General features: G+C 39.4%; 1 protein-coding gene and 1 long non-coding RNA gene across 6 annotated transcripts in view; both read left to right on the top strand.

The window, feature by feature from the left end:
• The window catches only part of LOC136267732 (E3 ubiquitin-protein ligase NEDD4-like), a 330,028-nt gene that overhangs the window by 5,138 nt on the left and 299,152 nt on the right, over positions 1-25,738 (top strand). The window lies entirely within an intron of this gene.
• LOC136267738 (uncharacterized) lies at positions 7,287-9,602 on the top strand. 3 transcript variants are annotated; one of them, XR_010706745.1, is made up of 3 exons: positions 7,287-7,427; positions 7,556-9,152; positions 9,343-9,602. It is a non-coding gene; the product is annotated as an uncharacterized lncRNA (long non-coding RNA). The 3 variants fall into 3 exon arrangements; XR_010706746.1 differs by having other exon boundaries at positions 7,556-9,156; XR_010706743.1 differs by having other exon boundaries at positions 7,556-9,167.

Raw genomic sequence — 25,738 nt, 5'->3', positions numbered from 1 at the left:
CAGCTATATCATCACCTGACTGCATCATGATCAGGACAGCTACACCAGTAGCACTGTACAGTCTATACTGTTAGCATCAGACTATATCAATTACAATGGAGGTAGCAGAAATATCACCAGTGTAACCACACATGCTCACTACATCAACTGCAGCTTCAGTGGACACGACAGCTACATCAGTAGCACTGCGCAGTCACATATATCAGGTATATTGTTACATCTGACTGCATCAATTGTAGTAGATGTGACATCTGGCTTTGTCATGATCCTACATCCACACATCAGATAGACTGCTACGAATAATGTACAGCAGAAGTGTCAGGAATTTCAACTGCATACTGAAAACACCTGACGCATTAGTTGCAGACGTAACAGCCATGCCAGGATAGATAATCCTGACCACATCACGATTGCGGCTACACATTAGTTGCGTTATTTGTACCTGCACCATCGACAGATCTTACAGATAGTAACAACACAGGGCAGCTATGAGCTTTCTCACCTGACTGCATCACTATCACTCAGTATCAGTCACAGTGAGTGAGACAACTATGTCAGTAATGCAGTACAGTGGCCATAGCAATCGCATGAGGTTGGGCTTTGGTCTCTGCAAAATCTTACATACTTAGCATGTCCAACCATGTGCTCTAAAGACTCCTCTTCACCCACACTGATCATAAAGGCCTAGTTCCTGCATCAGCTATAACGATAGCACCTGACAGTGTCATTTGCAGTATATGTGACAGTTATACAGTGGTATAGCACAGTTCACTACAGATATGTATCAGCTATACATGACAACATCGATGGCAGTAAACAAAATGGCTACTCAGTTGCCTATACAGTAGCATATCAGTTACTGCACTTAACTGAATGACAGGATGGCTACATTCGTAGCATGGTACAGTCACACATCAGCCAATCACTACCACTAAATGGCAGGACTTGCAGCAGCTGTGGCCACAGTTTAAGCACGCTTCAGCTACACCAAGAGCATATGACTATACCTGCTAAGTGACCAGCACAGTGTAGTCAGTCATCAACTTGAGCGTTAGCACCAGACTATATTAGTTGCTGTAGCTAGACGTGGCAGCGATGTTCAGTAACACATGTACAGTACACACATATCAGCTAAATCAATAACCAATAATCAAGATGACCAGCTGCGACTAGTACAGCTCACTTGCTGGGAACACCTTGACTAGAACTCCTAGCAATCAAAAAAAAAAAAAAGAAAAACAAACAAAAAACAGAATAGAATATTCTATATCCAGCTAGTCAGGATGTGACAGATAAGCAGCACACTATAACAGCTATGGTGACCACTGAACAAAGCAACCGAGTGAGTCTAGATCTAGTAGCACTACTTCAGGCAACAAGACAAAGTTGTACTAAGGTATTTGATCACTACCACATGCCAGCGGTATCATGCACTAGTTTATTGAAATCACACCAGGCATGGTTAACACACATACTTACACTATAAACAGAGATGTGAGATCGCCCTAAGCCGTATCAGATTAGTGACACATAGACACATCAGACTGGGCTGTGACTCAATTCTCCGGATACGGGGAACACGTCAATTATGATTGTGTCAAGAGTACACAAATAGGTGAGCCAATATTACTCACTATGACTGCACTGCGAGCTGGGGACAGAGCGCAACTGCACATCACCTAGGTCATCCCATGACTACAGTGCAAAAATCCAACAGGCCATGCAGCCACTAAAACGCACTTGCATACACACGTACATTATAGACTAATAACAAGCTATAGCTACGGATACTGATACTGCCAACTTGGCACCACGCTGGTGACACACCTATAGCAAGCAGTCTTAGCATAAGTCATAACTATGACCATAAAACTTCAATCAAACAAAGGCTGTAGTGTCACGCAGCTAAGTATCGATGAAGCTGGGGTAGCCTGCTGACAGCGGATTGCTCGCCAGACCAGGGCATGGCACTGATACAACATCATTCACTTAACGTTTTGAAATAATATTATATTCCTTTCTATACCGGCCAGTATCAACAACCAATAGCAATTTGCAGCTCCTAAACTGTGCTGCTGGCACGGTTTACAGAGGTGGCCAGGTAGCCATGAATAGGCAGACACACGCGCTAACCCTATGGCGCTAACGCTTAACAGTGCCTATCAAAGGTGACAAGACCTCATCTGGGCGATAGGAAAACCAAGCTCAAACAAGATGATCATTTTTGACAAGGTTTAAACTACTCCAACTAGCCACTTAGAACCCCCTGCTACCCCATTATGGGCTTTCTTTGGGCTATGGAACTCTCGTCCAGATAGGCTCGAGTTAGCTGCAGGGGCCAAAAATCCTACATCGAGCCATACAGATTACAACAAAGGCTCGAAAACGCAATAGCAGCTACGTGCTTGTCACCGACCTGCGTTGAGAGGGGATCACGTGCACCTGATCACGTGATTAAACAACCTGACCACCTGCCAAAAATATAGTTAATAGCGATACTACCAGCATCTACTAAATGCAATTCGATGAATACTTAATACCACCAGCAACCACAATAAGTGATTCGACAAATATGTGCTAAATGGAGGTTAATAGCTTAACTGTGGTTAGCACAAAAAGAATCACGCATGCCTCCAGCCAGTTACGCACGTGATGCAGAAGGCGCCATTTGTTGGCTCGTGTGATCGAACTTCAACTCGTCGTGCGTAAAAGTGCCCCACCACTCCCAACCCCGTTCTACGAATTCCACCACATACTCCCTTACTCCTAATAAACAAGGAATAAGGTGAAAGGTCAGATCCTTCTCCACAGCACGGGCTATGGAACTCTCGTCCAGATAGGCTCGAGTTAGCTGCAGGGGCCAAAAATCCTACATCGAGCCATACAGATTACAACAAAGGCTCGAAAACACAATAGCAGCTACGTGCTTGTCACCGACCTGCGTTGAGAGGGGATCACGTGCACCTGATCACGTGATTAAACAACCTGACCACCTGCCAAAAATATAGTTAATAGCGATACTACCAGCATCTACTAAATGCAATTCGATGAATACTTAATACCACCAGCAACCACAGTAAGTGATTCGACAAATATGTGCTAAAATAGTGTTTGCAGATTGTACACCGTTTCTTACCATTACGTAATGACTAGAATTGTGCTGAAGTTAGTTTTCTTCTACTTGTAGGCATGCTAGAAATCGCTCGCTTGAAGTTTCTATTTAATACCCACTGCACGAATGCGTTTTGCAATCATCTACGCTGAAAAACTATCATTACCTGCTAAACTATTATTTTGTAAGACCTGTAAGCATACGATTCACAGCCACTAACATACACTATGGTTAACTCTCATAAATTATTGCCCATGCTGGCAGACTTCAGAAAACCATCCTCGCTGTCACTAAAGACTTGGACACGACTGTAACATGAAAATACTACAGTAGTTTACTTTTTAGAATGATAAGGAAGCAATTCTACATCAGGATTAAACAGAATTTGATAGATTGGTAAGAGCACAACATGCCATGTGGCAGGCATTAAATAGAAACTGCGAGAGCGCGATTTCTAGCATGCATATAAGTAGAAGGAAATGAACTCTAGCACAATTTAGTCACTGTGTGGCAGTTGGAAACGATGCAAAGTCCGTCTCAAGCGATTTTTCTACTTGGCGCGCACCCCAATTGGTTCCGTTCCATTCTGTTCCGGCTTTTAGTACTACCCTGTATGTGTCTGAAAAGCAACTGATTATCGAACTCGCCAATTATCGGCACTTTGTAAAGCATACAGACTATGGAGTATGTTGAACCTACCCAGTAACACTGTGGGCTGTTATACTCTCTAAAACACTTCTTACAATCGTTTTCATTTGGTAGTTATCGTTCCTAAAGCGCTAAGCTATGCTGGCTAACCATGGAACGAATAGGTGGGGTCTATTCTACGGAATGGAACGGAATGATGGACTAAACCACAGAACGGAATGCTTTCTCAAATTGAAGCTTGCAGCTTACCATTGCTGTACAAGTTATCGGTGGCACTTCCAGCAGGTAATCAAACTCACCCCAAGAAAGATAAAACGAATTTAAGGATCGATTGTGGGTTCTTGTTAGTTGTCATTAGTAACGAAGTACTAATTGTGGGAATAGCTGACTCAATGTGTTCATCTTCGGATGTATCAAGTAGGGAACTTAATGCATGACTTGTTTTTACTAGTATGTGAGTTGTTTTTGCTTACTTTGACTTTAGAACATACAGTCTAGGGCTCGGCCTTTTCAATTGGCATAAATCAGTATGTAGCTACAGTACACGATATTGAAAACTTTTGTGTGTTTTTGAAACAATAAAAATTTTCCGCAAAATGCGTGTTACCGTAATTTATGTGGACTCCGCTTGTACTGTTTGTTATCGAAACAAGGAACGCCCAGAGTAGAATAGCCTGTTTAACGAAGAACTGTAGATGACCAAGTAATGCTCCGTTCCTATATTTCTTGGAGAAGCCAAACGACGCTACGTCAGGCCATAGCATTTCCGGACTAGAATTGAAGTGAAGCCGTAAGGACCGAAGGAACCTCAAGTTGGGACCTCAAGTTGTGGTGGGCGCTTCTGTCGGTGTAGAAAGTACTAATGAGTGGTTTAGTGCAACTTGGATTTGATGTGTATTTAGCTTCTCTGTTATTGTAATCAATGAAGTCACATTCTGTTTACTAACTATAACACATCAGGGTATACTAAAAGAGTATGCTGTTTGTATTTCCTTACAGTAGCCCATCTGACACATTGCATTGTACTGTCGAGAGTGATCCCATACAGTGAAACCTGTCTAAGCTTCATGGTCACGTTTGAGCTAGTGTTGCACCGATAGTCGGATCGGCTATCGGTTAAACCATATATCAGCTTAAATTATACTTATCGGTATCGGATCAAAAGACACAACACTAGCCGATACGATATAAGTACACGTGATTTATACAAGCACTGCAACCACTTAATTGTCTATTGTTAATGCCCGAAAATGGCAGAAATAACGAGTTCCAGTGCAAGCAACCCTAGCAATGCAGTAAACCCTAGCCGTGATTTAGGAAGAAAAACATCAGTTATTTGGGAATTCTTTACTGTTGATGAGGACAGCAAGTTTGCTATTTGTGATGAGTGTGAAGCGAAAGTTCCCAGAGGTGGCTCTACGACGAAGCCTTATACTACTACTAACCTTGTAAACCATTTAGTAAAAGACACCTGGAAATCCACTCAAAATACCTGGAAAGGAAAACAGAAAAGGAACCAAAGCAGCCAATGGAAACAAGAAAACGAGAACTACAACGACAACTTTCTTTAAGCGAAGTGCAAGACCGAAGTAAGGGCTGGGATATCAATGACCAGAGGGCACAACGAGTATATCGAAAAATAGGTGAGATGGTAGCGATTGACTGCCAGCCAATTTCAATGGTAGAAGATGTGGGATTCAGGCAAGCCTTGAAGTTGCTAGAACCACGCTACCAGTGCCCCAGTAGGAAATATTTTACTGAAACGATTATTCCAAAAATATACTCTGGAATGAAAGAGGAAGTTGTGAGTCTGATCAACAGTTGTGATGATGAAAGTTACTTGAGCTTTACAATGGATGCGTGGAGTTCAAGTGTGAATGATACGGCATTGCTTAATCTTACAGCCCATTGGATTGATAGCCAGTTCAAGCGAGTTTCTGCTGTTTTGAATGCCCAATTCCTTACTGTAGCCCACACTGGAGAGTACATCACTGCTCAGTTGCTCAGCATGCTGGAAAAATGGAAAATAGCATTGCAGAGGGTGCATTTAGTGATCACTGACAACGCCAGTAATATGGCTAAGGCCATGCGTGATGCTTCTCTACCACATTTTGGGTGTTTTGCTCATTCTTTTCAGTTAGCAATCAATGATGGCTTACTATCTCAGAAAATAGTGAAAGATATCATTGCAATATGCAAGAGTATAGTTGGGAATTTTCACCGCTCGTCTGTTGCTTCTCACAATTTGAAAAGAATTCAAAAAAGCCTCAATATTCCACAGCATAAATTGAAGCAGGACGTCCAAACAAGATGGAATTCCACATTTTACATGTTGACATCAGTCCAAGAGCAAAAGATGGCATTAGCAGCATACATGCTGCTGAAAATAGGAGTGTCCAGCAGCTTTCATCTTACCAGTTGGATGTCATGAAAAGAGTTATTGAAATTTTATTTCCTGTAGAAGAGATCACTAGGTCTATATCTGCAGACCTTGCAGCTATTTCCATCGTCATACCGTACATTCATATACTTACCAGAGCACTTGAAAAAAACACTGATGACAGTGGCATTCGCACTATGAAAAGAGAACTGCTTCATTCGCTTAAACTACGTTTTAACAGAATTGAAGAAAACAAGCAGTTATCTCTTGCTACTTTCCTTGACCCTAGGTTTAAGGACAGATTCTTTTCAAGTAATATTGTTAAAGCAACAATTAAAGAATTTTATTGGAAGAAATGTCCAAGCTTGACACTGGTTTGCAAGGTAACACTGAAATGGAGGGACCAACAAGGCCTAAGAGAATTTGCCCACTAAAAAGTAGCATTCTGTTAGATGTATTTTCTGAAATTGTTGCTGATAGCAGGGAAGACCTGCCCACATCTACTAGTGAAGTAGATAGGTACTTAAGTGTGCCTTTAATAGATTTCAAAACAGGTGACCCTTTTATGTGGTGGTCACAGCATTGTCAAGAATTTCCAATTCTTTCAAAACTAGCCCGACAATTTCTGTCTGCACCTGCCACTTCAGTGCCATCCGAGCGACTGTTCTCTGCTGCAGGAGACCTACATAATGAAAAATGAAACAGGATTATGCCAGAATTATCAGAGGAGCTATTGTTCGTACTAAAACAACTTTGTTCTAGTTGGTACTACTTACAAGCAACTTACCCTGTAGTTTACATTGTGTAAAGAACTATCAGTGATTCAGTCTATTACCTTTCTACCAGAGTAACTGTAACAACACATATTGTTTGTGAGTTTGTAATGTTTATCAAAAGTTATTAAAGTGTTTTTTTATTATTTATGTATCATATCGGATTGGCTAGTGATATCGGCATCAATGCATTCTTATATATCGGTTATCAGAATATCGGCTAAAATTCCATATCGGTGCAACACTAGTTTGAGCCAACATTTCTTGGCCTCAATAGACAAGTGGACAGACTTCTCGCTTAAGGGTGCTAGCGGGTTTTTGAAGCCATTCAAGGGACAACCCACATAACCACATGCGGCTGTTACATCATAATTGGCAATATTACGCATACTCAAAGTATCCGTGTTAGGCGGCCGTGTTTTGCGCCAAAGAAATTGGCCAAGACGTTTGAAAATCATCACGAAAATGATCGTCTAGGCGCCCAAGAGTGACAATAGAGTGAATTAGCCTGAAAGTAAGTGCTAGTTTTGATGACATGTGCGAACGCAAGCTGATTTGTAGCCAACACACGTTCTTCCTGTGTTTTCTCAAGTGATAGTGTACGCTGGTAAGTTATATTTGTAATTGTACGCCTGTTCTTAGGTAGAGACGATGTTCCAGCTGGATTTATCACCCATTACAAGATACTGACTGTGCGTTACGAGGCGTTACCCATCGAAGAGCAGGCTTGGCGACTCCACAACCAACAGGAAGGTATCCCAGTGTGTAAAGAAAAAGAACAAGAGCTTTTGTTTAGTTCATAACTTCATTTATAACTTGTTATTTGATAAAGTTGGCATTTGTGGTTTATAGAATTTGTTGTAATAACTGGTCGGCGTGCGCATGTTCTACACTGCATTGTAAAAGGCGATATTCTGGAATACACGATAGTCGGATCTCTACCAAACTTTTGGTGGACCATCAGTGATAAATTTGCAAACTTTTAGCGCATGGAATTATAATTGTTGTGATCCAGCATGAAGTTACAGGGCGCGAAAGTCAAAGTTCGCTCGTGGCACTCACTCTTTGTTTTATAACTCAAGAAAGAAGAAGTGCAAAGACAAATCCCTGCGCTAAGTTTCCACAAGTTTATTGAAGAATCTTCACAGCGAATTAGATGCTTGTGCAAGCAGCCAGTATCTCGGAATAAAAAAATGTATGGGTTAACTTTGAGAGGCTATAGCGCGTGAATGAAACAAGGTACAATCTTATACTTTGGTCTCTGTATAGTAGAAAGTTAGGTCAATCTTCGAAGCAGTAGTTTAGATTCCTGTAGCTTTCTTTATGCCTGTATCAAAGATAAAAAGAACAGCATTTATGTGGCTTCAAAAAGGCACTAGCACCCTTAAGGTAAAAAATCAAAATAAATTTTATGTTGACAGGTGGCCTTTCTGTACCTATACAGATGACCACTAAGACAGGTTTCTCTGTACTCATGCTGTCATAATTGACACTTCAGGATATTTTTAAACCTAGTTTTGTTGGAGTACATAATTTTTTTTCTGAGGTGAAAGCTGTAGCCAACCCCACTCAGCAGGAAATCCTTTCTTCACTGCTGAATACTGTTGTTCCAGAAATGATTCCACAACTGAGTTCTCCAAATTCCTCATTGCACACTTTGATGACAGGTAGCGATGGTAGGTGTACAAGTAGTGTGCTTCCAGATTTCACATTTGTTGCAGTCACAGTGGCATTCCCAGTCGAAACCATCCTGAACCCATCCTACTGGGATGTATGGTACGCAGGGTATTTACCAGAAGTCTGACACAGCAAAAACAATTCAATTCTTACTTGAGTGTGAAGTCGTGAAATAACCGATATGAAGTACTACTAGTTTACCAACATTATCATGAAGCCCTTCATACTTCATAATGTAGAGGTGTAAGTAATTTATAATTGATCATTCAGCAATGGTATTTGCATATGTCAACGATCAACACATGTAGAACCACTAAAATATTATTCGACACTACTACAGAACAAGTGTTGTATTTATTATCTTAAATTACAAAATAAAATTTTGCAAGTTACCGCAATGTTACACTCCTACACAAACAATGATTAGTAATGTATTATACTGTTGGTGCCAAGCTACAAGTGGAATAGTTCTTCAACCTCTCAGCACATTCAAATACCAGTCCTCCTTACATTGAATCTATCCTGCATAACTACTGGTCACCTGAACACCTGCAAAAGACATGTTTGTGAATAACCAGTAACTATGTTATGTGCAGCGTAAATCTTTATACTGTAGGCAGAGAAATTTCATGTAATAATATTTTTGTTTCAGAAATTTTCGAGTAAAAATATTTTCGTGGGTGCAGACAACCCACGAAAGTATTTTTACTTAAATTTTTTTTTAGTACTGTATCACAAAGTTATCTTTCTAGATACACTTTTGGTGATGTACCCAGCTGTGTTACTGGAAATTGATGGCCTCCAATCAGATTGCCGGAACAGGGTGTGGCACCAGAATTAATTACTTGCTGACCAAGGAACTCAAGCTGACTCAGATGCGAAGTGGTAAAGCTCGGGAATTACAGCAACCAAAACTGAAATGAAGCACTGAACTGTAAATAATGCCAGCTGTTTATAGGCACTGCGAATTATATTTGCGTGTGTGATATACTTTTACAGGCCTGTAGCCAGGGGGGGTTTGGAGGGTTCTGAAGAACCGTCCTCTTGGAAAAAAGGTCCACAATTTTAGTATACTGGTCCGAATTTTCAGAAGCAAAAGTCTATTAGCTACAGTTTACTAGATACCACTAAGAAGCTAAATTAAGTCCTCTGAGTAACCCATTCAGTGCTTGTATTAAATGCAATGCGAGATCGAGATACTCTAATAGAGCAGTCAATCACTCTAATATAACAATCACTCTAATAGAACAGTCACAATTACATTTTCTTTTAAAAACTACATGTAGATTCTCTAAACCAAGCTTTCATTAAAATATAAGATTTTGGTGGACAATTGCAAGCCCCTCCATGCAGAGCCCACGAATAGCATCCATGCTTCAACTCCATGCAATGTGTAAATTTCATTGTTTAAGACTCCCTTTTTTCTGCAACACTGCCCCTGTTGATCATGGCGGAGTGCTTAATCTTTCTCATTCTTATTCACTGTGACATTCCAATATATTATATTTAGACACATGCATGTGCAGATGGTATAATTACAGTAGCAGTAGAGATATTTTTCCAGATATCATCCATACAGCTGGTCTTCAGCTTACCCTAAAAAATTGTTATTTTTATTGACTGAAATTCCACTAAATTCAGTATCTATTTTCAAAAAAATTTCCTGGGGGGGCATGCCCCCAGACCCCCTTAGTTTCAGCATGCTTCGTATGCTGGGTGCACACACCATGATATAATCTGAACCATGTCATATAAAAAGGTCCACTTTTCTTCTAAAAGAACTTACCAAGATAAAAGTCTGGCTACGGCCCTGTTTTAAATACCATACACCTTTAAATAATGCATTATAAGCCCAAGAACTATTCTAATACTACACTTACTTTAATAACCTTTGTAGCTGGATCGTAGCTGTATAATTAAGGTACCAAAATTTTTGTGGTAATTTTTTTGTTAAAAATAATTATTTTTGTGGTCTCAGATCAACTACAAAAATATTTTTACCATGAAAATTTCCCTACCCATGGTATGGTAACATTAAAGCACCTTGTGTACTTTTCAAAAATCCACCAACTCAATAAAGCAGTGTACATGCCTTTAGCATAAATACATCAAATACTATCCTGACTTTCAAGTGATTTACATGTATACAAAAGCCCAAATATAATTCAAATTGACATACTTCCTGAAATCACCATCACACATAGAATCTGCTGTACTAAATCCTCTGTAACTTTTGGTATAAAAGATAAATTAAAAGAACACAACTGTAAAACCTTTATCTAGAAGGATAGAACGTTTTTCGCACATTAAGGTTACGGGATACTGCAAACCCCACATGTACACTGTCGATCATTTTTCATGATTAGGGGTTTGATTTTTCTTAATGCATTGTTATCAAATATTTATGCATTCTTAACTTCTCATTAATTGACATGGAATTCAAATGTTGTTATGGAAACATAGTTGTCCCCATGCCAATTAGTGAAAACTGTGAACCAAAAATCAGACCAATGAAGAACCATGAGGACTTACTAACAATTCTAAGGTTGGAAGAACATCACTTGTGAGGGACTGAGAAGAGGATTTGTGGATAATGTGTATAGTTGCTGAAATATGACTACAATATGGCTTAAAGCAAGACACTGGTCACAAAATTAATTTTTAAATTGATATCACAAGCACTAGAAACATTATTTCTAAGGAATGGCTCCGTCAGGACCTAGACAAGAAGCCAGACTAGTAGTCTGTTTATACAAAATGTTAACAACTAGTTTGACAGTCCTGATTTTTGGTTCAGGAAAATATCGCCATTAGTCAGCAAAACTATGCATGCGCTTACAGATGTGCCAGTTGCTAAGTGTGTTGTTTCTATGTTATCTTGTACTGTTACGTGTGTTTTCTTGTACCTTGTAACTGTCCATTCAGCATGCTATTATTTTCCCAACGATTTAGCCTGTTACCAGCTGATACACAACACAACAACACCAAGCCTGCCTTATTTACGTAATAAAATTTTTGTTTGACAGTCGCTCACTATCCCATAACCTTAATAGCAGTTTATGCTCAGATACTCGATTCACCGGGATTGATATACATTTGTGACTGAATTAGACAAAACAAGGCTTCGACGCACAAAGCTTTGTTAGGAGATATGGCGATTTTAAGGAATCATTGTGTAATAACTTCCCAGTGCCTACAGCTGTGTAAACAAAATTTGCACCAATTGTTCATCTGTTCACTGGCTATCACTGAGTGGGTGTATACATTTCTGATACCCAAAATTTGCCCTGTTTTGAGCAGCTTTTTTCGAGCGGGTAATAATATCACAGATGGTAGTAATAAGGGTGGGGGTGGACGGTGGTCTTAATATACGGGTATAAAATGGAGTAAGAAGACGATTGGAATCCAGAGGCCAAGTTTGGGCTCTCCATGGCCCTCAAATTACTCCAAATGGACTGAGAACACTATTGGCGAGCTCTCTGTGAAGTTCCAGTTCACTACACACCATTATCACAAAGCCATGGCCATTTAATGGTGCCAATCTCACACTCGTGGCTTTGACAGGGTCGGAAGAAAGCTGCTACAGAAACCAGACTTGCCAGTGCTGAAGGAAGTACAGTGTGAAATATGATAGTGTATTAGACCAGCAATCCATTTCTGGTAAAATCATAAGTTTGATTTTGTGTGTGTGGAAGCCTTGTTATATGAAATCCGGTCACATTTATACAAAACAGCCGGCCTATTATATCTGCTTAGGGAACCTTTACAGATGTCCCCACCTCACATTCACACACAATTATCATGGTGAAGTGCTAAACTCACCAAATCCTGGCTGAAATGAACAGATAGAGATCCTGGTGAGGCGAGAAACTTGGTACGCATTGTGAAATGTTACTGTTTACGTTCATCGCTTCATTTCAACGCCAAATTATAGCGGAGCATCCCGCCGAGATAATTCAAAGACTTTGGCATCAAAATATACCCCAGAGACTGGAGAACGCGATTGTGACCGTAAAATTGTTCTACCGTACAACAAATATCCGCAGGAACATTTTTCGTACGATAACCCAAAACCACAATACAATTGCCATACAAAAACTATTGGGAGAAATCGCTAGTGACTATTGCAAATTGCAAAATAGCGGAGACTTGCTCTATAGGTATGCCGCTATAAGTTTGTACACGTGTAGTATATTAGCTTCTAATATAAAAGCCGGCCGTTTTTTAAAGAAAGGTACTTGCACGAAGTGTGAAGAGCAATAGTAAACGAAATTTTCATTGTCTTCCCAATACTCGTAATACATTTCCGAATTTATTTTTGTATTTTGGGGGCGTGGCCCGGTTTCGTTTTTTGTATTGTTATTTCATTGATAGTTTCCGTTATGCTAGGAAGCAAGTATGGTGTGAATCAACTCCTTCTAAGCAGAATCTAAAGGTATTTTGTGCAGTGTGTGAGGAGCAAACATTCAGATACCTCAAGGAGGCTATATTGTGTGAACATCTATGATTCATTAACAGAGTAGTAGACTAATGCTAGATATTTCAGCCTGAGTAGTGAGTTGAATCCAAGATGGGGTCTATTTTACAGAATGGAATGCTTTCTGAATTAAAACTTGCAGCTTGGCTAGCCGCTATCATTGCTGAAATTGCATTTTATCAGTGGAGCCTCCAGGAAAATGGAATAGGATAATAATAAAATATTAATAGCTGTCCGGCTCATGCAGTGAATAGTGATTGTTCTACTACCTGATATATCAAGCAGGTCTCTTCAATTCATTTATTGCATGACCAAGGCAAATTTTGTTACTACAATACAGTAGCCGTAGGTTGGATGTCAGTTGTTTCTGCTGATCTTAACAAGATAAATAGTTTGGAAGACCACTCAATTTCTTCAGTTTCGGAGCATAATATCCACAGAGAAATTAACTAGAAAGTTACTGGTGACAGGAAAAGGTTAGGTGATCATGACTTTATTCAGTATAATAAACAGAATATATGGTTGATTGAGTGAGGTATCACTTTCAGAATGTTCAGACGACTAGCGATGACATGCATGAATTCATCAAATTTTTGTTGCGGTTGGAGACATTAAATATCCAAAAGCAAATTGACTGTATAATGTTAATTTACTTTCTTTATATTTTCTCAATTTCAGTTTGAGCCTGCATACAAACAATTAAATTTTTCTTAGTCAATAGAAATCCTAGAATAAGATGGGAGAGAAAATTTATCTTTGTTTACCTATACTGTACAACTCAGTTCAAAGGAAAATGAAGAAAACATATAGAAAAATCAATAAAATTAGTACAACTACAATAAGGTGAATTACAGATAATACTCAATATGAATTAGAGCCTTTAGCTAATTATTGTTCCAAAGCAAAATTGTAGATGGAAAAAACAAAGACTGGTGAGATCTTGGTTAATTAACGCCAGTGGTTGGAGATTAAAAGGGTGGTAACTTATTGTTCTTGAATATGTTGCAAAGTGGAGGTATAAATCAAAATGGGATATCAATTTCTTTATGAAAAATTTGTATACATAAATAATCTAGCATACTGCATTCATTTGTCCCCCACTTAAATATGCTACAACAGTGCCGGTACATTGGCAGTCTACCTTGAAATCTCAACTCTATAGTAGATCCAACACAGAGCAGCCTGCACTGTAACAAATACATGTGATCCCACTGTAATTTCATGGACCAGCTGGACTGGGAACCACTTGAAAATAGACAAACAGTGTTTTGTTTGAAGTGAAGCATGTGAAATGTTACACTTAGGTGGTATGTAATTAATGTGAGTGTTTCATTTCAGGTCTGACTAGATACATTGAAATTACACACACATCTTGGTCCAAATCACGTTTGCCTGGTGGCTATGGGCATGGTTTCACATGCTTAGAAGGCTTATAATTGAGATCTGGTTTGTCTTGGAGCCGGTTTTGGCATTTAGCCTGATTCAAGGCTAGCAGTCAGACACATCCTTGAATTTGTGCAACAGAAAAAATCAGTTCACTGTTGAACACTGCATTAGTCCACTGCACCGGCCGTTAATAACTCCATGCATACACTTCAGTGATGTTTGCAGAATATAGCCTCCTTGCGGTCTGCCAAAATGTTTGCTCCTCACACACTGCACAAAATTCTTCAAGTTTTAATTCAGCTGGCTCTTTCCTGTTACCAGTGTCTTCCTGCTTGCTTTATTTGTACACTGATATATGACTTGAAAAGCCGGCCCGGACTGTTTTCTAAAGTCAAAATAAGCAAAACAGCTCACATAAAGTGCCCTTCTTGATATATCTGTAGATGAACCATGGATGAACATCACTAATACAGCTCATCCCACAATTAATACTTCATTACTAATGACAACCAACACGAACCCACAATCTATCGTTTAATTCTTTTTATCTTATGTTTAATCACTCACTGGAGGTGCCACTGATAACTTGTAAAGGCAGTTTCAGCAATGGTAAGTTGCAAGCTTCAATTTGAGAAAGCGTTCCATTCCGTGGTTTAGGCCATTATTCCGTTCCGTCCCGTTCTGTAGAATACACCCCACTGAACGAATAGCATAAAATGGTACAGCGAAAGGCAGCCAGATTTGTTTTTAATGACTACTCATCTTATTCAAGTGTAACAGCCATGCTTCAGGAACTAAAATGGAACTCATTACAAGACAGAAGAATTCAGTCCAGATTGATCATGTTCTACAAAATCCTTAATAATTTAGTGGAAGTTATTCCAGTGTTACAGCTATGCTAAATCAACTTGATTGGCAATCATTGGAGAGACGAAGAGATGATTCGATTTTAGTTATATTTCATAAAATTATTAATCAGTATGTAGATATGCCTTGTGATCATATCCTTCATAAAGTTCCCAGTATCACCCGTAGTAGCAACAAGAAATTCCTGCACTCACCCTCAAGAATTGATTCTTTCATGCATTCATTTTTTCCAAGAGCAATCCAATTATGGATTCACCTACCCAATCACCTTGTGGAAACTGATAATGTTGATCTCTATTAACTACTTAATTAACGTTTAGTTTGTTAGCTAATCATGTACATTATACTCGTGATTGAGGTCTGTACATTATGCAGTAATAATAATAATAGTTGACTTCAACTCTGATTTGTTCCCTTCTGAAAGATCGACTAGAGGCCATCGATTAAAGTTTAGACAACTGTAAACAAGAATTAGTTCATTTCAACACTCATTTTTGCCAGCCACAATCCGTGATTGGAATTCTCTGCCAGCTGATGGAGTTACTTCTTCTAGTTTAGATAAATTTACTGACAAACTGACCAGTTTTTACGTGTACACACACACTCATTTAGGAGGTTCTGTGCATAATTATACAACCAAGTACTAAAGATAATACGAAATGCGGTTAAAATTACATCATAAATAATAAAAAATTAATGTTCTCAAAAACTATGAGGTCTAGAGACATGAAGTAACTGGGGATAGATTTGCCTGTGAACGAAGGTACAACCGTATAATCATTGCACCCGTTCGTGCTGATGACTTGACCATACGTGTAATTCTATACAACGCCCAGTACCACACCCTTGCTTAATTACAAATTGCACAAAGGAGAAGATTAGCGAATGTCCTTGGAGTGACTGCAGGAGAGCCAGAGGCCACTTTGCACGTAAACAAGAAGGTTACAAGTAAGTTTTTATGTTTGTAATGGTCTCAAGTTTCCATGCCAGCTGCCAGTGGATTCATTGACATAGCTAAAATATGTAATTAAACAATTCAAGAAAACATTAAAACACATGCCACTCTCTTTTCAATACAGTTACATATAAAATACAAGTAAACAATCTTGTCTTGTGCAGCTGGCATGCGAACTTCCTTTGTGCTGGTGTCAGGCAATTCAATACATGCTTAATCGTTTTGCCTTCACCTGGCTTAGCTACTAGGCTCTGGCTGGCTTAGCTGTCTTCCTCTATCTGGTTAATCTGGCTTGCATACTCCTACAGTATTGTGTAGCTATCTCATGCAAGTTGTGTATGCATAATTATAGTGTGTCACCCATTACTGTGTCATTGCTACACCACTAGTTATGATGCCACTATTGTGTTGTATCTGTCACTATTGTGACAAATTGAGTTGATTTGGGGATCATGCCTTCACCACCTAATAGCCTTACCAGGGGGCTGTCACGTTGGTGTATGTACTTGTTTGTAAGTGACACGGTCCTAGATAAATAAATAAAAATAATTTTTGTATTGGAAACCAGTATGCTTTTGCGCCTAACCTGAATATCTCTCGAATGGCTGGCTTCATCTTCGTTAAAGCATAGATTTAAGATTAGGTACTGGGCAGTCAGCTCAGCTGGTTTGCCCAGGGGGTGAAAACCCCAAATGGTACAATCAAATACATACATACATACATACGTACATTCAATTTGATAATTAATTACAGTAGTATTGTATTATTGTATTGTATTAATGCTTTACAGTGACCAGCACTGAAGGTCTGCAGCAACATGTGCTGCAGCCTTAGGATTACCTAACCTAATTTCAAGGACTTAGACTTAGTGACTTATAGCTGAAAAGGTGTAACAGAAAAGGGGCCAAAGTAAGGAAAAAAATCCCTCCAGCCCCAGGAATCGAACTGCAGGTCGAAGGTTAAGTACATAAATAAATTCATTCAAGTTTCTTGATTCCATTATATTAATTGGCAACTCATTCCAGTCTTTAACAGTTCTAGGATAAAAACTATGAATTTTATAGGTGTTGAGGGTTGTTTGTGGCAGAATGAAATGATTGGGGTGATGTCGCCTGGTACAAAATTGAGTTCTTTGATAATGTGAGGGGATGGAGATCGGTAGTGTATTATTAATTATTTTATAGAATAGTGTTAATCTTGATGACTGACGGCGTTGTTGTAATGTAGGTATACTAAGAGAGGACAATAATGACGTAACACTATTTCTGGAGTAATCTGATAAAATCCATCAAGCAGCTCTTCTTTGCACCTTTTCTAACTTATAAAATGTCAGTGTTATAATATGGATCCCAAACTGGGGCGGCATATTTCATTATTGGTCGAACCAATGTTAAATACGCTGTTCTTTGAGTATCAGATTGGGCAGTTGTTTAGGTTTCGTTTAATAAAATTTAGCACTTTGGTTGCTCTGTTACTTACTGTTTGTGTATGTGATGACCATGACATAGTGTTATCGATCGCTACACCTAAGTATGTATGGGACTTCTTTATTATTGAGATTATGACCTGATAAAGTATATGTATATTGTATGGGGTTCAGGGAACGAGTACACCTCAGCACAGCACATTTATCAACATTTATTTTCATTTGCCATTTGTGAGTCCATTCACATATTTTATGTAAGTCTTCCTGTAACTGTTTTGAATCTTGCGGTGTTGTAACAGTCTTGTAAATAACACAGTCATCAGCAAACAATTGAACTGAAGATGTAATGTTTTCATTTATGTCATTAATATAATTATACAAGAAACATGAGGAGGCCTAGGACAGTACCCTGTGGTACCCCAGACTTAACAGTTGTTGTGCTGGATGATTCTTCATCAACATTAATTTTACCCTTTGATATCGTTTGGTTAGCCAGGAAGAGATCCATTGAAGAAGAGGCCCTCGTATACCATAGAATTTTAATTTGTTTAATAGTCTTTTGTGAGGGACTGTATCAAAAGCCCTAGAAAAGTCTATAAACAATAAATCAGTCTGTTGCCGGCTATTTATAGATCGTTGGATCTCATCTATAAAATCAACTAGTTGTGTTTTGCAGGAGTGGTTGGGCCTGAATCCATGTTGTAGAGGATTTAAAGTGTTTAGTGATGTAAAAAGGACATTATGTGGTGAAAAATAACATGTTCCGTTACTTTACAAAGGACTGATGTTAGTGAGATTGGTCTATAATTTGCAGGAGAATTTTGATTTCCCTTCTTGAAGACAGGGGTGATGTTAGCTGACAACCAATCCTGAGGGAGACTAGCATGTTCCAAAGATCGGGAATAGATGGTCTGCAATACAGGAGCAATTTGTGGTGCACAAAGCTTAATTACAGTACAGCTCACGGGTAACGTCGCATGTACACGAATGACGCGCGTGACGTGCGCTCGAGTGACCCGTGTGGATGCAGCAAGGCTACAGTAATGCTCCACGATAGCTAACTTTACTCGAGAGCGTCACGCAAGACCAGATAACAGGTCTCACCTATGGTCTTGGGAGGCGGAACTGGCTCAGTTCCGCCAGCTGTGAAGTCTCCTATTGCAATGCCTGTATTGTAGCTACCGAATACTTGGTAACCTACTCGACTCTGTCACGGACTACAGTAAGTACCGTAGCTAGCAGTAGCTACCGTAAACCTAGATGGATTGGTCGCCAAGTAATGCCACAGAACCCCAGTTAGTGCATTTTTCTAATTCATATTTTCTTTATCTACATAGTTAAAGGAATGGTCAACCGAAGTTTCAACTCTAGAAGCCAAGAAATTTCGAAGTTACAGTGCTACGAAGGGCCTATGAAGTGCTAACAGCAAAAAATCGATTTGTACAGTGACAATAAACTACAGGCGTTTAATAAAACGATCATATCATACGGATGCAGTCCTCTACCCGGCAAGATGCAACGTGTACCATCGAATTCTCCACGAACAAGCAAATCCATTGCTAGGTAAGTTTTGTCTTCCAGGCTATTCCTACATCCACGGGGGACTGGCGAAGGCAAACGAACGTGAGAAAAAGCGATAGTGAACCGCTCATCTAACGCAAGGCAGACTAACGCTGATATCTTCTGTCTCCTTGAGAGTACTGACACGAAACAAAGATTTTGGAACTCCTCTTGCTTTTGGGATCACGGTGCTGCCAAGGTTTTTGGTTTATCACTTTCTTTCATTGTGAAACAAGCGCTTTAGAATTTACGGATTTTTTTTCGTTTTCGTAAATATTCCAGCCATTGCGTTCTGCGGGCCCAGGCGTGCGCTTATTGCATTCTACTGTATAATTAGCTAGCTAGCCTTGCACGAACATAATTATGGGACCAATCACAAATGTTTATGTGATTTAAGTGTTGTATGAAGTTACTAAACTCAGTAGTGAGTGTTCTCATGTGTGGCGAGTTTCTTACGCGGCTAGTGCATATCCACGCGATATTTCGCAGGTATTGTACAGTACATTGCAAAAGAATGATCCCGTGAGAAGATGCGAGTATTACTCGAATGTGTACACTCGCGACGTTACCTTTGGGCTGTACTGTACTTTAGTAGGAAGATGGTCAGGTCTCCAGCAAGGATAAAATTGCAACTTTGATTTTGTCTGGTTAATTTAACTATCGATTCATTGAGTTTGAGAATTGATTGTAGGTCAGAATGTGGTGGTCGGTAGTATGAGCACAGATATAAAGAGATGGTAAGTTATGGAGGCTTATCTTAGCCTAGATAAGTTCTGCAGTAGTATCTAAGTTAAGTTCTTCTGTACAAACTAAGGTATTTTTAATTCCCAAGAATACACCCCCCTCCACCAGCTGATCTGTCTTTTCTGTATATATTGAAACATGCTGGGAAGATTTCAGATGATAAGTAAGAGCTGTCAAGATGCGATTCACAGCCCACTATAATATCCGGCTCGTGTTCTTGTAGAAGTCCACAAAATCTAGCTCGTCTGGATGTTGACCGTAAACTACAACAGTTGACACTAATAACTTTAATTATATCAGGTGATATATGGTTGGTGGATGACTTGTGCATATTAAGTTTAACTATGTGATTTTTACCGTGATTAGGGTTATCTAAAGGTGTTAGATTGGAATCATTAAATATTACATTATCAGTGCAGCGGGAGTGGCTCATTGAGGCTCACGCTGCACTATTTGTCCGTTTTTTATTCTATATTTCTTTGCACCTTGATTCATTTGAGTTAGTTGAACTCTTAATGCTTTATTTTCCCTTTGTTCTGATGGAGTAAGGTCAGGAGTTATGAAAATTTTACGTACATGATCTGAGTTCTCCTCCCTCCTAAGTTTAAGTTTATTGCGAAGGATAGCCTTTTTCTCATCAGGTGATTCTACAGTGATTTTAAGAAGCCTGGTATGAGAGTCTTTTTTCCCAAGCCTGATGGCATTTGTGATAGCAGCAGGAGTGCTTAGCATGTCTGAAAAAACCAATTGTACAAAGTCAGTGTCCTCTTTCTTTCTATTATTAGGGTCACTAGATTTGGACTCAGAAACATTGTGAAATATCAAGTTGAGCTGTTGTTTTTCCTTTTCTCTTTGTTCTGTAGCCAAGGACGAGGTTACGCTAGCAATTGTAGTAGCAAGGTCGGGGACTTTTGCTGGTATCGCTTCAATTGTTTTGCAGTGACTGTCCAATTTTGTACCAAGCTCCTGACTACTTTATTCAACTTAACTTCAACAGCTGAAGCGCTACTTGGGATAGATTCAATTGTTTTGCTGTGGTTATCAAGTCTTGAGCCAACTTCTTGCACTATTTTGTCAAGTTTGGCCTCAACCTTTTCAAGCCTGGATTGTAGCTCGCCACAATTGTTATTGACTTTTACAGTTTCAAATATCATTTGTTTAAGCCGTGCTTGACAGGAGTTTAGTTTACAGAGGTAAGCCGAGTTTTCAACATTTGAGGTTAGTGATACCAGACTTTGGTACTGATCTTTACTTATTCCATCACACACAGCATGCACCCACACCCCACAAAGATCACATTGAATGGCCTGACCTTGTTCTCCAGTTTCTGTACACTGCTTATTACAATGCCCACAAATATCACCTGACAGGTTACTTAGTACTCCCTTTACTGGCGAATCGTCTGAGTCAGGCTTATGTCTCTTTACTTGTGCGCTCACTTGTGCGGGTGTCATCTGAACTGACGCCGAGACTGATGCTTCCATGGTCTTCTCCAATGATGTCATAGTAGAACTTAATATTCCTAAGCAGCAAGACCAAACTTTATTGTCACTAGCCTTATGTGGTACCGTTCTATGTCATAGTACCACGACTTCTAAAGGTGTTTCGCGGTTCTAAGGACGACTGCAAGGTCAATTCTTCGTGTTTCATGGTTCCAAGAACGACAGCAAGTTCAATTCTTTGTATTCCACACAATAGGTTGATAATGTAGAGAAAATAGCTAGACGGGTTTATGGGTTAAGGAGATGAAAAAGCCAAACTGCAACCCACAATTTTTTTTTTTACAATTATATATATGTACCAGGGTTGAAACCATTAGCATAAGAGATCATTTATCAGATTGACTGAATTACCGGAAGCAAACATTTCAGTTATTGGACAGTGTTAAATCATTGAAGTGCTCATTATAGCAGACAATTCAAATATTTACAACTTCTTACATGCAATTGTAGCTTTATCGAGCTACAGGAATGCAATGTATTAGAGATGCAACAATATATCGCGTATCGTATTGTATTAGGATAATACCACTGTATCGATACAAAGTCAAACCGTATCGATATATTATGTATTGTCATTATATAGACATAATTATTGTGGCTTGTTAACATAGCCGACAATCAAATTATTGTACATTGTGGTTAAACTGAATAGTATATAGTGCTTCTCAAAGAAAAATTATTAGCTCACTTTTTTTCTTTTAAAAAAAACAGACAACATTAAAAAACAATATAGACCATTGCTTAGACTCCACTTTGTATTGTGCAATTATTGCTGTATTGTGATACACCAGAAGCAATAGATCGATACGTCTACAAACTGTATCGTTGCAACTCTACCATGTATTAAAGTACCCATGTAAATGCATTCTGACAAGTGCAAAGCTTTAACTGAGAAAATCAAACTTTACAGGATCTCCTCATGATAACAAAATTGCCTCCGGTGAATTAATGAACATTTGATCACGTGATCTTAGCAAGTACTTGAGTACCACTTTCACCAACTGGGTATCAAGACACATGGTGGTGTGTCATGCGGCCCAAGAAGTCGGCGTGCCATACCTTGAGCATATTAACAGGAAGAAAGAAAACACAATTTTCACATCTATGTAGCTCTGTGATTGCTAACCTGAATGGAACCAAAGTTGCTAGAGAAGTGCTGGCCAGTTAGGGGAGTCTACATAACAACTTTGAAGAAAATCACTCTGCCATTTCCGAGATACGATCATATGAGCGAAAAAAAGTTTGTTTTAATTTCTTCGCTTTTTTTCTTCTTCATTTTGCACACTTTGCAAAATCCACATTAAAACACGAAGACATGCTCTAATCAAGCTAAAATTTGTCACACTTAAAGCGTTTATTAAGGCAGATCTCAGTACCATTTTGGTAGGAATCCTATGAACATTCACAGAGTATAATTTATTGGATTGACTCAATTACTGGAAACGCATGTTTCAATTATCGGACAGGAGTTTTACTAATAAAAACGGTGGAATTCCGTGGTACAAAGAAGTGGAATGGTTGACAAAGACTGTTTTATGTTTATTGAGGGTTATAATTCTACTGATAAAGGAATGGACAAAGGTTTACAATTTGTTTGACTTCTGTACTGTAGGTTTGGAGCTGTATTTGGATGCAAGTTTACCCTGCACAATCAGTGGTATTTGTCCTCCGTCACTTTGAGAGAGTAGACCCCTCTACTGTTGATTTCTGCTTCGATGTTAGTCACCAAACAATAAAAGAAACAAGGCAAGCCATGGATGGTCAAGGCCAGGACTCGATGAAACTTCCACGAATAAACATGGTATGGCTACCATCGAACATTGCAGTTGAACTGGCATGCTCATAGATGACATGGCGGCTGCGGTGAAGGCAGAGGTTGGTGAGAATATAGTCCAGAATAGTGTACTACCATCAGGCCAACTGTTAAGAAGCTAGGGTACTCAATTTCATCACTGGAAGTGAAGTATGCCACCATACTATCCCTACAAACATCTGAAATCAAGAGATCAAGAACAGTGCACAGCGAAGGATCTAGAATTGTTTAGGAGCTTGTTGTTCCACTATTTGTAACTGTAGAACTGTTAAATGATCAATGTGTGTTCAATTATCAAGCAATTTGTGCATACATTTTTACTTTAAAAATCTTAACTCCTACATTATGCATTCTGACGTTCCAAAATTTTGCATGGATGTCCGTTAGGTACTCAAAATTACGTGGGATTTTTGTCAAAATTTTGATGGCTTTAGGAATAACCTTTTGTTGGTGGTTAGATACACGCAAGCGTATGTGAGTTCCGGTAAACGAGTTATGATTCCGGTAATCGGTTATTTCCACTTCGCACCTTTTCGTCTGTTACTGGTCAGAGAAGGCAGCTATGGACATTAAACTTAAGGCACAGAAGGACGACATCTAGGGGAATACCTTTGCCAAAATCTGTGTCTGAGGAATGTTTGCAGTGGAAGGTACCTTCCGTGGTAATAATGCACCTATCAATGTCAAGCCCCACCTACCCCAGGTCGGGTAGAGGTGGGGATTTCAAATTCTAGATGAAAAATTTCCCACCCCTGCGGACAGCTTCGAGTTACAAATCCCCTACTAATTTGTTTTATTTATCCCGGGAATCACTATTGATATGGCCAAGTATGGCTATTCGTGTTGCAAATGCCCCTACCCTGGGGACGAGCTTGGGTGACGAATCCCCTACAAGTCCCCACCCGCTGCCCGACTTGGGGTAGGTGGGGCGTGACATTGATAGGTAGTTACCGTACATAAGGATGTCGGTAATTGATTGCTTATGCTATGATTTTTTTTTTTTGATAGGAAGCGACCGTATTGATTATTTACGTAAAATAAAGTCGAAGTCTGTCACGCTCACAGGGTAAACCCCTTGGAAGAATGAGTTGAAAATTGCTATGTAGATGGAGTAACCATCGTAGGAGTGCCTTTTTGTGGCTTGAAAGGAATCGAGATAAAGACCATGGAGATATGACACAAAACCCAACCTGTGTCACAATTACGCGATCGATTTTTATGAATAAAAAAACTGTAAGTTTTCACGCCTACCAGGCAAACCGCTTAGAGCAATGAGCTGAAAATCAGTATGTATCTGGAATAATCATCATAGAAAGTCCTTGCAGTAGTAGAGAAGAAACAGATTACAAACCAATGAGTTATGAGTCGAAAGGCGACTGCGTGTAGCAAATGCGAGATCGAGATACTCTAATAGAACAGTCACCCTAATAGAGCATTCAGCAACGTTTATAACTTACTCCATTATAGAATTATATTACATTGCAAGTTACTCTGTAGGGAATTCAGCTACAAACAGTTAATCTGGTAGACAATTCAGCAAGTCATCCTGTAGAGAGTTCACCTAGAAACAAGTCACCCTGTAGAGAGATCAACTAGAAGAAGTCACCTTGTAGAGATTTCAGCTACAAAGAAACCACCATGTAGAGGGTTCAGCTACAAACAGATCACACTGTAAAGAAGTCAGCTAACAAGTCATCCTGTAGAGAATTCAGCTACAAAGAAACTGTCATGCAGAGAGTTTAGCTGCAAACTAATCACCCTGAAGAGAGTTCAGCTATGAACAGATCACCCTGTAGAGAGTTCAGCTACAAACAAATCACCTTGTAGAGAGATCAGCTAGAAGAAGTCACCTTGTAGAGAGAGTTCAGCTACAAAGAAACTACCATGTAGAGAGTTCAACTGCAAACAAATCACCCTGTAGAAAGATCAGCTAGAAGAAGTCACCTTGTAGAGAGTTCAGCTACAAAGAAACCACCATGTAGAGAGTTCAGCTGCAAACAAATCACCCTGTAGAGAGTTTAGCTACAAACAAATTACCCTGTAGAGAGATCAGCTAGGAGAAGTTACCTTGTAGAGAGTTGCACCTGCAAAGAAACCATCATGTAGAGAGTTCAGCTGCAAACAAATCACCCGTAGAGAGTTCAGTTACAAACAGATCACCCTGTAGAGAGTTCAGCTGCAAACAAATCACCCCAATGGCGGATCCAGGATGGGGCATTTGGGGCAAATTCCCCCCCCTCTCCACCTTGTGGAGGAGCCAGCCATGCTTCTGATTAAAACAGCTAGTAAATTTTATGTCAGGCCAACCAAGATCAGTTTAAAACTTACGAAAATATGCACATTTTACTAGCATTTATTACAAATTCACCTGAGAACAAAGCGAACCGAAGTCAAACTAACTGTAAACTGTAAAATAGT

The sequence above is a fragment of the Dysidea avara genome, chromosome 9 (assembly GCF_963678975.1).
Source record: "Dysidea avara chromosome 9, odDysAvar1.4, whole genome shotgun sequence".
Classification (NCBI taxonomy): domain Eukaryota; kingdom Metazoa; phylum Porifera; class Demospongiae; order Dictyoceratida; family Dysideidae; genus Dysidea; species Dysidea avara.
This window is presented reverse-complemented; position numbering and strand designations above follow the sequence as displayed.